Genomic DNA, 13999 nt, shown 5'->3' with positions numbered 1-13999 from the left:
TTCAATAAATGCTGGATGAAGACTTCATCTTTAGTTCCTCCACATCTCTGTCCCACCGTCGTTCCCATGTTTAGTTAATTGAAGGCAAAGGAGGAACAGTTAAAATAAACATGCAAAGTGGGGAGAGGGCTTTCTTCTTCTTCTAGTTTTATCGGGGAATAATTCACAAATAGAAATCGTGTTTATCCAAGGTTTGCAATGTAATGACTTCATATATGTATACATAGTGAAATAATTACCACAATCAAGTTAATTAACACATCACCTCACGTAGTTACTATGTGTGTGTCTGTGTGAGAGAGAGAGATGCAGATACCTAAGATCTACTGTCTTAGCAAATCTCAAGTAAACAGTGCAGTATTATTAACTACAGTTACCATGCTGTACCATAAATCCCCAGAAGGTATTCTTCTTATAACTGAAACCTTGTATCTTTGGACCAGCATCTAATTTCCCCTCCCCCTCCCAATCAGCCCCTGGTAACCACCATTCTATTCTTTGTTTTTATGAGTCTGACTTTTCTAGATTCCACATACAAATGAGATCATGCATTATTTGTCTTTCTGTGCCTGGTTTATTTTACTTAACACAATGTTCTCCAAATTCATCCATGTGCCATAAGTGACAAGATTTCCTTCTTCTATTCAGGCTGAATAGTATTTCATTGTGTGATATATACATATATATATACACACACACACATTTTTCTTTATCAGCTCATTCATTGATGGACATGGGTAGACTCCATATCTTGCTTATTGTAATACTGCGATGAACATGGGAGTGCAGCTATTTCTTTGGGATCTCGATTTTATTTTTCTGTGGATAAACACCCAGAAATGAGATGTCTCTTCATTACACTCTGTGAAAGCCCTGAAAAGCCACCACACCCCTAGGTGAAATCACCGGATTAGTGAAAATAAGCTCTATCTCTCCACCCAAAGTTCTCTTCCCATGCTCTTAGCACTCCTGGTCCTAGTGCCAAGGGTTTTCTGTAGCTCCAGCGTTTTGCATGCTCTATTAGCATTAGAAAATAATTGATCTTTAATCAGGAAAGCCACACTCAGGCTGTTGCAAATCACACACTTTGAACAGGCCTGTAACAAGCCTAGACTAGATCCAAGTAATTAATAAGAGGCAGGTAAAATAATTAAGCAATAAACACAATTGGCAGTGGTAATCCAGAGGATTATGATTTTCCTGAGGAGGGCGTGTGAAGGTTGAAAACTAGGTAATAAAGGGCCTGAAGACATCAAGGAGTTCAAGTGACCCTGTTATTCCTTCATCTACTGTTTTCCAGCCAAGACCGTGGGGTTAGTGCCTCCCACTTCCATGGAGATAGCCAACTGTGTACAAACAGGTTCTGTGTGGGGGTGGGATTTCAAGGACTCTCAGCCCTTTTTGTATATTTGCTACTTTACTGAGTTGGATACAGTCAATAAGGTCTCCATTTGACTTGTATGGGGCTCAGGCACTCTGATATACACAAATACAAGTATAGTACTGGGTATAATGGACCCGATGGCCATTCTGATTTGGTTAAATTTCTGTTGGTAGATGGTTATAAATAACCACCTGCTCTGGTTTGTGTATGGTTGTTCCAGCAAGTTGGGATGGCTGGTCTCCCAGAATAACACAGCCATTCTTAGAGCATAGGGTGCCCTTGACCTCACTATGTTTGCAGGTGCCAACCTTTGATCCCTACAGCTGTCATTCTTGAGATGGCATCTTCCTTGCAGTCTCACCTTTCCTGGCACCAGACCCAACGGAAGGCAAGGCAACAGGAAGCAGCCCATGGCTCCTTTCGAGCCTGAGGCCCCAGAGCCTGCATCTGGAACCTTCTAACTGCAGAGGCTATTCCCAGGGGTCTGCATAAGGGATGGCATCTCTCCCCATGGTCTATGTCATGGGCCCCACTGACACAGTCTACAAGGTCTCACCGGCAGGTCTTTAGGCCTAACTCTACATTCAGGAAGCTCCCTATAGACAACACAGCTTCCTGAATATTGTCTTCTAATCTAGTTTCAAAATCTTTTACTTACATATGGCATGCAGATATGTAATTACATATGGAGTGCACATTATTTACTTGGGAAATGATTTCACAAGAGAATGCCTGACTGAAATTTACTCATGGAGTAAACCTGTGCACTCTTTCCTCTGAAAAATATTAACATGAGGCCGTTTATCAATTGTTTGTGGTACTCTAAGGAAAGTGTTGAAGACAGAGGCCGAGACCTGTTCTGACTTGGGATTGCCCAAACCTGCAGGGTGAGTAGCCTCTGATTTGTACCCTTTGGTGGGTGAGGTAAACGTGCACCTGCAGGTCTTATGCTCATTGCATTATCTCCATGTAGCATCACATACGTCTTTAAAGCACTGTGCTCATGGAGACAGTGGTTGGGGAGGGAACTCCCTGAACCCTCTTTGTGATCCTGTGTGAAGGGCACACATAAGTTTCAAAGGAGATCCTTTCTTGTCTGTGGTGGAACATGGCACTCTTGTAACAAAGCCAACAGGAGGATCTTCTTCCCCATTTCCCAGTCCCCTGTCCTGGCTGACTGAGCAGTGCCTTCCCCAAGCATGCAGAATAAGAAGACTGAAGATGACCTTGGAGATCACCTAATTCAGCCCAGTCATGACACACTGACAAAAAAGAAATGTGACCCTTTTCCCATTACATATCTTCAAGGTGAGGCAGGACCAGATTTCTCCTTCCAAAAGCACAGCTCAGGGGTCACACTCAATTCCCAAATCCTCCTCTGCCAGGTCCTCCCAACCAGCATCACCACCACAGGCTCCCTGTGTGGTCTGAGGCACAGGGAATCTGGCTGCTTTGGGAGGAAATTAGGTTTATAACCACATGCAAGTGCTGTAAACTCAAGGGATAGGGCCTGTGCCATTACACTGGGAGTGCCCTCACCTTAGCACAAGAGTCAGTTTCAGACGCTTCTGGCTGGCAAAGCCCTCCTCTTATCCTAACTCATAGGTCACCGTGATGTTTCCTCCTAACTCAGCCCCCAGTCCAGGCAGAATTGGCATTCTATGAACACCTCCCCACACATTCCTGAAGGAAAAAGGACATTATGCATTCTGGGCCGTAAGCCACCTTGCATGGCCTTGGGTTAAAAGCTCTTCTCAAGGCAAATAATCTGGCCTTGGGTTAAAAGCTATTCTCAAAGCAACCCATCTGGCCTTGGGTTAAAAGCTGTTCTGGAGGCAAGTGATCTGGCCTTGGGTTAAAAGCTATTCTCAATGCAACTGATCTACCATTTTGTCAGGGCTTCCTGGGTGCTGGCCACAGAACTCTTCCTATCTCTTTTGCGCCTGCAATCACCTTGTTTTTCTCACTTCTCCCTCCCCCGACTCCATCTTTCTATCCTTCTTTTCATTCTGCTTTGGTTTGTCATAGATTTAATTTGTATCTGCTCATCCAGACATCCAGACTATTACTTTGCGTTACTTCATAGGAGACACAGTCTTGCCTGTGCACTCTTGCAGACTATCAGACAGAGAGAGAGAGAGAGAGAAGGAAAGGACAGCAACCAACACTGGCTCTCCCAGCTTTGTAACCCGCCTTTGCCACAGCATTCCATTCACCACTGGGTCAGTGCTGCAGCTTCCTTCTCCTCACGGTGAGGGCCATCAGAACATGCCACCCAAAATATGCTGCTTTGATGTATTGATGATTTTGAGCAGAAGGCACTTGAGAAACAGCAGATGCCAGAAGCCTCTCTGGCTTCCCTCTGTATACCTAAAATTAGGGTGTGGAATCCTTTGAGAAAGGTGCCTCCCTTTTTACCAGAAAGAGGAAACCATTCTCATCACCAGAGATGGGGAGACCGTGCTGAGATGTGTCCGTACAGACGGCCCTCCTAAAATGACCCACTTCTTCCACTAGTTTCCTCATGAGTTTTCTGATCACTTTACCACAGTTTGCCCCAGCCCAAACTTCTTTTTCCTTTTGTCTTGTGACATGTCTGCAATTCATCATTCTTTGTTAAAATGGCATATAAGCTCTCCGCCCTATCCACTTCTTTGAGTCTTCATTTCTTCCTTAAGAATACCTCTGTGTACATACAAAAATATTAACATCAAACACAATGTGCATACTTTTCTTCTGTTAATCTTCTTTACGTCAGTTTAATCCTCGGGTTCAGCCACAGAATCTAAGAGGGTAGAGGAAACCTCTTTCCTCCTCCAGCACCCCTGAGACTTACTCACAAATGGTTTTCTAGAGCCATGAGCACTTCACCAAGAGCATCTGCAGTGAACAACACAATATCTCATGGTTCCAGTTGTCATTTAATTCCTCTTGCTTCAGTAATTTGAGGCATCCCCTACTCACTGTGTCTTTAGGGCAGTTCCACACCAAGCCATGGGGTATCTTTTCCTGGTCCTCATGCATCATTCTCTTCCTTTCACCTTCCTTCCCAGCCCTCTGTTCCTGCACCCCTTCCCTCTTGTGTGCTGCCTCCCACACAAGTTTTTGGTTCTGCAGCAAGAAGAATGAAGGAGACTTCCTCTACTGCTCTAGGTCACCACCCCCATTAATTCTGTCTTTTATGATGCCCCATTAAAATGACACTTTCTGCTGCCCAGTAAATGAAGCTTTCTATTGCCCAATGAATTGTGCCTGACAGCACAATTCACTGCTTCACAATTGATCATTTTTTTTTTACCCTCAGAGCATCCTTGAAATGATTGACAACCATGAGAGAAACACTGTAAATATTCTCAGATACAAACTCACAGTATCAGCTTCACAGAATACCTGTAGATGCAAGTAACTAAAACTCCAGCTCAGTTTGACTTTAATAAGAAGGCACTTTATTGATTCAGGTGGGTAGTTCAGAAGTGGGCCAGGCTTCAGGGTGAATCTGAGCAGAGAAGCTCATGGGTGCTACTCAGGACTCAGTCTCTTCTCAATTTTCTGCTCTGCCTTCAGTGAAGTCAGAATCATTCTGAATGTGGCAAAATCTCCAGGAACAATTTCTGAGGCTGTATTCTTCATCAAAGAGGGAACATGAACAAGCACACTCTTGTTCCTAACAACCCTAGTACAACTTGTATTTGACTCTAATTGGAACAACTCAGGCCCTTGCCCATTGTCAAGTCCATTAGGGGGCCATGGGAATGCTGTGTGGCACCTGGCGTGAGCCGCAGTTAGGCAACCACCTTGGAACCAGTAACTGTGACATAGGGTGAGACAGTGCTGGTTAGGTTAAGTCAACCAGCACCCACCCCATGTTTCAAACCATATGACTGAATAATTCAGGGCTCTGTTAGGAAGGAGAAAGGGAGATACTTCTTGAATAGCACCCAACACTCAACTACAATTTAATTTGACAGGAACCCGGAGGCCTTGCCCATAGAAATCTCTTAGAGTTGCTTTGAAAGAGAGCACTCAATACAAAAATCTTATGGCAGCAACCCTGTGGTCTCAAGGCTGCCACGGACTTGGTGTGGAGGGTGGGGAGGGGCTCAGTGTCTTTTGAAGATGAAGCAGAAGAATAGATGGCACTGACTTAGCAGAGTGGAAAATGTTTAATCCCAAGAGATGCCTACAGAGAAAGCTGAGCCGCACCACAGACTCCTAGAAGGGCTTGGATTAGGGTTCCCAAGTGTCTAGGTAAGCAGAGGAGATGGTGAGGCAGACACAGAGGGTCGGTTCAAAGCACATTGGAAAGAGTGTGATCCCAAGATCCCTCAGTCCACACTGGCGGTCAAATGTTCCTCCCTGACATCGGAAAAAGAAACAATTTATTTTCTTCAGATTGAAATAGAACTTTTTTAAGCTTCAGGACACTGGGTAATGCTGCTTATGCAAAGACAGTATTTAGTGAAAGCCCATTTACTGAGCAGGGAGATCCACAGACTCTCTCTCCCTCTTGGCTCCCAGAAGGCTGGGGTCAGGCTTGCAGTCTTAGGAGATCGGCTACCTCTTTTTGGAGAGGATCTGCAGATACCAACACTTTCAGGGTTTCCTCAGGTCCAGGAGTGCCAGGCTCCTGTGGACTCTTCCTTTGGGGAAGCAAAGGAAGACTCCATCTGTGCACACAGAATGCATTAATTATATTTTCTTATTTTCTGTTTTCTTGATGCTCTAGCATCTGGTGTTTACTGGGAAAAGATTGCCTTTCCCAGGGCCAGTCAATTAAACTACCAATTCAGAACCCATACTCCTAATCCTACTTTATATGGCTCTGATACTGTTTCCCTAATCACCCAGGGCCAGGTACTAGGCAACTAGAGATGGCTCCATGCCCCAGAGCCTGCTGAAGTTATTCACGCTGACTAGCCTAAGCATGCCTGCCCTGCCTGCCCTTGCTGTCCCACAGAGACCACAGCAGAGGCTCCTGCCCATGCCTTCCTCTCTCTCCTTCTGCCTCTGCCTGGGGCTTCCCTGTGCCTCCTATTTCCAGGGATCTGTGAGTATGAACGGGACAGTCACTTCCATGTCTGCAGGTCTTAACATCTCTGATTAAAACAAATTCTGGGTACATTTTAAAATATAAGACTTCCAGTGAAGTTTTTAAAACCCTTATATGGAGAAGTTTAAACATATGTATAAATAAACAATGACTGTAACAAACTCCTATATATCTGTAACCCTTCAGAACAACGAGAAACACATGGCCAATTCTGTTCCGTCTACATTCCCAAATAAAATTCATCCATTGTGATTAGCTGATGTGTCTTTAAGCCTATAGAATTGATACATTTCCCCTATATCTCCTACATATCATTTTCTTTTAATTTATTTGTTGAAGAAGCTGCGTTGATCTTCCTGATTCATCTTTAGAGTTTAAAATGGAATTTCACAGAAAGAAAAACATGAAAGCAGAAGGAATAAAAATGTCAGAAAAGAAATCAATGGGATTTAAATGGTACAGCTGCTTTGGAAAACAGTCTGGCAGTTCCTCAAAAAGTAAGATACAGAATTACTCTTTGACCCATCAATTCTACTGAAGTCTTCATACTGAAGAGAATTAAAAACATATGTCCACACAAAAACTGATACACAGATGTCCATAGCAGCATTATCCATAATAGCCAAAAAATAGAAACAACTCAAACGTCCACCAACTGATAAGCGGATAAATAATATGAAGCATTTCCACACAATAGAATATTATTCAGCCTCAAAAAGGAATGGTTGCGAGGGGCTGGAGGAGGGGAAAATGGGAAACACAGTGTTTCTTTCTGGGGTGCTGAAAATGTGTTAAAGTTAATAGGGATGAAGTCTGTGCTACTTCCAGAAAGTGCTAAATTGTACACTTTACATGAGTAAAATGTAGTGTGTGAATTATATCTCAACTTAAAAATCAAGAACATTTTCCAGAAATAAAGTTTATGAATTTTCAGATTTAAAAGATCTATTGAGTTCCCCTCAAAATGAATTTCAAAGTTATTCCACAATAAAGCACAGTATTGTGAAATTTGGTAACATCAGAGATGAAGATCTGAAAAGCTTCCAGAGAGGTGAAAGAAAATGATCACCTACAAAGAATCAAGAACCAAAATGGCAGTGGTTTTTCACCAAAATTCTAGATATAATAAGAAAACAAAATTTGGCCTTCACATTCTGAGAGAAATATATATTTTTTAAACCCAACTAAACTGCCAACCCAGCGTGAGAATAATGCTCAGGCATTTTGGGACATGCACAGCATCAAAGCTTTACCTTAGATCAGGAAGCTACAGTAAAGTGGCAACCTAAGAAATGGGAGAAATGAATTCCAGGAACAGGTGATCCATGCAGGAGAGAGGAGCAGCATTGCTGAGAGCCAGGGGTGAAGCAATTCAAGCTGGAGACACTGAGACAAACACAGGAGCGCCTGGCATTCTACAAGAGGCAGTGCAGTGGTTCTCACAACTCAGTAAATGTGGTAATTACCTCTTATCTGGTTACAATGCACCTTCCCAGGCCTGCCAGCAGGGATTCTAAATCCTGATGCAAATGATATGGCAACACTTGTGGTTATAGACATGAGTGTTACAATCACAGATCCAGGTCCAAACCCAAATCCCCTCAGTAATTAACTGTATGCTGTCATTTAATTGCTTAATCTCTCCAGCACGCCACTTCCTCAGGCCAATTCATATGGGAATATAAATTCATCGGAGTGTTACAAAGAGTCGTTTGTACAATGAGCTTGTGACTATGAAATGCTTAGCATGGCATCCAAAAAGTCCTCAGTAAGTGGTGCAACGATAGTTTTTTTATTACAGAAAACACACCCAACCCAGAAAACAGTGTTCATAGGGGATTAAGAGAAGTAAGTACAGTTGGGTGAGCAGAGGGCGCCAGCGTTGCGAGGGCCTTTCCTAGGTGAGGCATCCACCACATTTGAGAGTGGGATGCAGGGCCAGAGCTGAACATCAACCAGGACTGGAAGGAATGAAGTAAACAGTTCACACCTGTTCCTTCTCGGGTCAGTTCCTTTCATTTTCACTTTTGACTCTGATGCAAAATTAGAACTCTTCTCTGCTCAAATTTCACTATTCTTACTAAAGTAAATAAGTAGAATTCAAAAACGTCAACTGTGTAAAATACATGCTCTTGTTATTACAAGGCAAGTGGGAAATATTTAGCATTTGATCATTGCCATCACAATAACACAAATTCTAAAACACTGTTTACAACTGAACCACACCCTCAAAAAAAAAAAAAAAAAAAAAGGTCCCTCCCTAACCTCTCTCCTCAGCAGGAGGAGGACTTTGGTCACCCCAACCTGGGCAGGAGAGCAGGTGGGGGGTGGGAGCCCACAGCTGCAGCGGCAAGAAGCCTGAGGGCTGATGGCTTTGACCAAATAATAGGGAATTGGGTTTAGTTGTTCGAATCATTTTCCAATAGCTGATTTATAAAATAGATCAGACTCATTGAAGCAGCTGGGGAATGGGAGCCTGCCCCTCAGTCTCCAGCCTCCTCAAACTACCTGTTTCTCCAGAGTAAGCTTGAGCCTCTCAAAGCATGGATTAAAACGCATGGCTCTTCCAGATCTAAAATCTGAGGCTCTGCAATTTAAGTCACAGTTAGTCACTTCCATACTTATGATGGTAACATGCTTACATACTCAGTCTATTATTGTTTAATATTTAATGAAAGACACACATTTTGTTTACTTATGATACAGCAGCTAGTCTGTGTTCACCTGCATTGTCTCAGGGTCAGCTGTTTATTTCCCAGAATCCTGTCCCATTTCCTGGAGCCTATTGGCTGGAGGAGAGATCTGGTCAAAAGTTAAAGGTATATTGGCACTTTGGGAGGCCGAGGCGGGCGAATTGCAAGGTCAGGAGATCGAGACCATCTTGGCTAACACGGTGAAACCCCATCTCTACTAAAAAATACAAAAATATTAGCCGGACGTGGTGGCGGGCGCCTGTAGTCCCAGCTACTCGGGAGGCTGAGGCAGGAGAATGGCATGAACCCGGAAGGCGGAGCTTGCAATGAACCGAGATTGCGCCACTGCACTCCAGTCTGGGCGACAGAGCGAGGCTCTGTCTCAAAAACAACAACAACAACAACAACAACAACAACAAAAAATGTGTTGGGTGAAGACTTAGAAACACAGCTTTTCTGACAAAAACAAGCAATGGGGAAAAGATTCCCTATTCAATAAATGGTGCTGGGATAGCTGACTAGCCATGTGCTGAAGATTGAAGCCGGACCTTTTTCTTACACCATGCACAAAAATCAACTCAGGATGGATTAAAGACCAAAACTAAAAGTTTTGGTGTTAAACCCAAAACTATAAAAACCCTGGAAGACAACCTAGCCAATACCATCCTAGACATAGGAACAGGCAAAGATTTCATGACAAAGACACCAAAAACAACTACAATGAAAGCAAAAATTGACAAGTGGGATCTAATTAAACTAAAGAGCTTCTGCACAGCAAAAGAAACTATCAACAAAGCAAACAGGCAACTTACAGAATGGGAGAAAATATTTACAAACTATGCATCTGATAAAGGTCTAATATCCAGCATCTACAAGAAACTTAAACAAATTTACAAGAGAAAATCCCATTAAAAAGTGGGCCAAGGACATGAAGAGATACTTCTCAAAAGAAGACAAACATGGTAAACAAGAATATGGAAAAAAGCTCTAGATCACTGATCACTAGAGAAATGCTCATCAAAACCACAGTGAGGCACCATCTCACACCAGTCAGAATGGCTATTACTAAAAAGTTAAAAAATAACAGATGCTGGCAGGGTTACAGGGAAAAGTGAACACTTCTACAATGTTGGTGGGAGTGTAAGTTAGTTCAACCATGGTGGAAACATTATGGTGATTCCTCAAAGAGCTAAAAGCAGAACTACCATTTGACCTAGCAATCCCATTACTGGGTATATACCCAGAGGAATATAAATCGTTCTACCATGAAGATGCATGCATGCAAATGTTCATTGCAGCACTATGCACAATAGCAAAGCCATAGAATCAACCCAAATGCCCATCAATCACGGACTGGATAAAGAAAATGTGATACATATACACCATGGAATACTATGCAGCCATAAAAAAGAACGAGATTATGTCTTTTGCATTAGTATGAACGAAGCTGAAGGGTGTTATCCTTAGCAAACTAATGCAGGAACAGAAAACCAAATACCGCACAGTCTCACTTATAAGTGGGAGCTAAATGATAAGAACTTGTGAACACAAAGAAGGAAACAACAGACACTGGAGTCTACTTGAGGGGGGAGGGTGGGAGGAGGGCAAGGAGCAGAAAAGATAACTATTGGGTACTGGGCTTAACACCTGGATGATGAAATAACATGTACGACAAACCCCTGTGAGACGCCTTTACCTATATAACAAACCCTCCCATGTATCCCCAAACCTAAAATAAAAGTTAACTATAAAAGAAACACAGCTTATAATTCTTTTCCCTTAGGTACCATAAAGGTCATGGGCCATTTGCCACCTGAACAGTCAGTAACACATGAGTGGAAAGAAACTGAACACCCAGGGACACCAGAGACTGTTCACTGTAGAGGAAGGAGGCAGGCATAACTCATAAGGTGAACTTCCTCCAGTCCCAAAGTGGTTCCTTTCTCCTCTTAAATGCAGGTCCCATGGAATTCAGACTAGGAAGTAAAGCAAATGAGAATGGCCCACAGGGGAGCAGTTCAAATGTGCAGAAAAGAATACAGCAGCCCCAATGAGGAAGGAAGGCTGGACAAGAAATGGATTTGCAGGGAAGACAATGTGTACCCACCAGAGCTCTGATTCCTTCACTTCCATACCCTCCCCTGCTCACTAACATTGAAAAAGTATTGATGGCAAGTGTTGGGCTGTAACACATTTCCTTGCTTTATAATCTGGATTTGGGGGGTTAAATTTCAGAGATAATGAAAACATCCCCCTTTAGTTAACTTTTAATTTCATAGTTGTACCTTTTTTTTTTTTTTAACAGATTTGTGAACATGTAAAACAAAGAAAAGAGCATGGGAGTAATTTATAATCAACAAATATATGTTCACTGAGTAAGTGACACTCACATGGCATATGGCATACAAGCATCCTGAGAGTAGGACCGTGGGGCATCCGATGGTGATTGTCCTTAAAGCTTGTAGGGGCCCAGCCTCCTGCTGTCCATGCAGTGCTGCATGTACAATCGGTGTCTCCTTTAACTTCATAGCGATGCCACAAGGCAAATCACATTGTCTTCACTTTCTGCATAAGAAAACTAAGGCTGGATGAGAGTGTGCAGAGTTGGATCATGGATTTGTGTTTGGCTCCTTCTAGTTTCAAAACCTGTGAATATTTTCCTGTCTCTAATGCTAATCTTAGCACTGTATTTGGAATAAGCATATAAACATATAACCACAGTCCATTCAGGTAATATGCAATTAAATTATAAATAAATGCTCAGCAAGACTATGAGTGAGTGAATGAGCTATATATGAGAATAATGACTGGTTGAAGTGTTATTCATAGGATAAAGTAGAAATCATTTAAATGGCTAACAGTATAAGGAGGGTTAAATCAAGCATCCAGGTGTGGAAATAGCTGATTTACATATATAGTTTATGCCATGTAAAATGTTTATGATCTAACATTGGATGAAAAAACAGAAACAACATTTTATGTACAGTATAATCTAAATTTTCTACATTTCATTAAAAATGCAGGAATATAATTATCAAAATTTGAGTGATAAAATTATGAATAAATTTCTTTCTCTTATAACTCATTTTATATTTACCAAAGATCCTCCAAAGAGATTATACGCTTTTTTAATTAGAAAAAAAGTTATTTGTTAAAGAGATCATAAATTACATAATATTTTACAGAAGTTAAAAGCTGAGATTGTGAGGATTTCCAGGGACTCCTGCCACCAGCCCACCTTGCATCATCATTTACATGGAAATGTTGGGACTGAGGTGACCTCATGCCTCTCAATTCCCAGCCTCATTGCCTCTCAATTCCCAGCCAACTTTTTAATCTTCTGTTTATTACTCTCAGCCAATTAACTTCTATCTACAGTAGACAATATTTTGCCAGTTTTTTTTCAAAGTGGAGAAATACCGTGCTCTTTAAAAAGTCATTTAGAAGCACAGACTTCTCAATTGTATTACATCAAAATCACTAAAAGATAGAAAAAAGTGAAATTCACATATCAAAGAAATTATCTTTTGGCAAAAGACTCAATTTTGTTTTGAAATGTTTGTGAATATTCCATGCATGTGTCCAGATGCATACAGAATTTATTCATTCAATTAAGTTAAAAAATTAGATAACATGATAAATTCAAAAAGTAGTGAAGACACATTTTGTTTTTGTCTCTTTAACTGAGAAAACTGGCTGATGCCTCCTGTGTGCGAGCACTGTATAGCTGATGCAAGTATGGAAACAGAGGTTTTCTTACTTGCTGCTGCTGGCCCTGGCACTGGAGGTTGGTTCTGGGAGGGCAGGGTGTCTGTTTTTATAACCACTGGGCAAGTGCCACTCAAATACACACGGGTGTGTCTGCCCCCTAGTGGATGCTGGCAGGCACTGTTCTTATTATCACTCAGCAAGAGCCACACAAATACACTCGGGTGTGTCTGCCCTCTAGTGGATGCTGGCAGGCACTGGGAGCAAATGTGACTATACACAAAATTAAAGATTTAAAATATACCCATTATCTCCAGAAGGGATTTAATTCTAACAGGAGGCTTTTTTGTTTTCTTTTTCAAATGGGCTGACGGGTAAAAATAATACAAGACTGGAGATGTTGGAAAAAAGCACACTGCGTTTGCCTTTCGGCATCTGTGATGACTGAATCCTTCCTCAGCGCTGCCACGGGGAGCACATTCACACGTGTGTCACAGAAATACCAGGGTTGGGTCAAAAAACCAAGTGTTACCTGGAGGAAGCCACAAAGGCTATGAGACTAAGCCTTCACCTAGAAGACACTTGACAGTTCAGAAACGGAGATCCTGCAAGGTGTCTCGGAGAGCTCAGCCCCTGCACTGTATGGAAGGGTGGGCAGTGGGGCCCAGGCAGGTGAAGAGAATTGTCCACTGTTGAGCATCATCAGCCTAAAACCCACATGCAATGCTGTTGCTGCAAAACTACCGACTATTGAAGACACAAACCACAGAAACAGAATCCCTTTGTGGTCTCACTGTGCAACTGGTGACTTTTCAGAAGATGAAGATTAAACATATTAATCATAAATTCAAAGTATCAGAAGAAACACTAGGGATTTTCTAACCTCTACTATCATGACTTTTTTTTTTTTTTTTGCAAGAATCTTGAATTATTGTAAATAAGCTCACAGAGGTCAAAGTGCTCCCCTGAAGTCATCCAGAAGCCGGCTGCTAATCCCCACGTCTGACACATGTGTGTTTTCTTAGGATAATACAAAAATTAAAGATAAGGGAGAGAGAGGGGGACAGAAAGAGACAGAGAGACAGAGAGAATTGGAGCTAAGAGAAAACACTTTCATGTTTTGACCCCCAAAATTCCCAGTGAACATTCCCTTTGCCAGCGGGT

The 13999-nt window shown here is 42.1% G+C and overlaps 1 long non-coding RNA gene across 1 annotated transcript; it reads right to left on the bottom strand.

Annotated features, from left to right (window-relative positions):
• LOC117090366 lies at positions 1-12535 on the bottom strand. Its single transcript, XR_004439980.1, has 3 exons — positions 12366-12535; positions 11518-11711; positions 1-47 (listed from the first exon to the last, which is right to left on the bottom strand). It is a non-coding gene; the product is annotated as an uncharacterized LOC117090366 (long non-coding RNA).
• Positions 12536-13999: the final 1464 nt, after the last annotated feature.

The sequence above is a fragment of the Trachypithecus francoisi genome, unplaced genomic scaffold, assembly GCF_009764315.1.
Source record: "Trachypithecus francoisi isolate TF-2019V2 unplaced genomic scaffold, Tfra_2.0 Contig01002, whole genome shotgun sequence".
NCBI lineage: Eukaryota > Metazoa > Chordata > Mammalia > Primates > Cercopithecidae > Trachypithecus > Trachypithecus francoisi.
The sequence above is the reverse complement of the archived record's forward strand: the minus strand, read 5'-3'. Positions and strand labels throughout refer to the sequence as shown.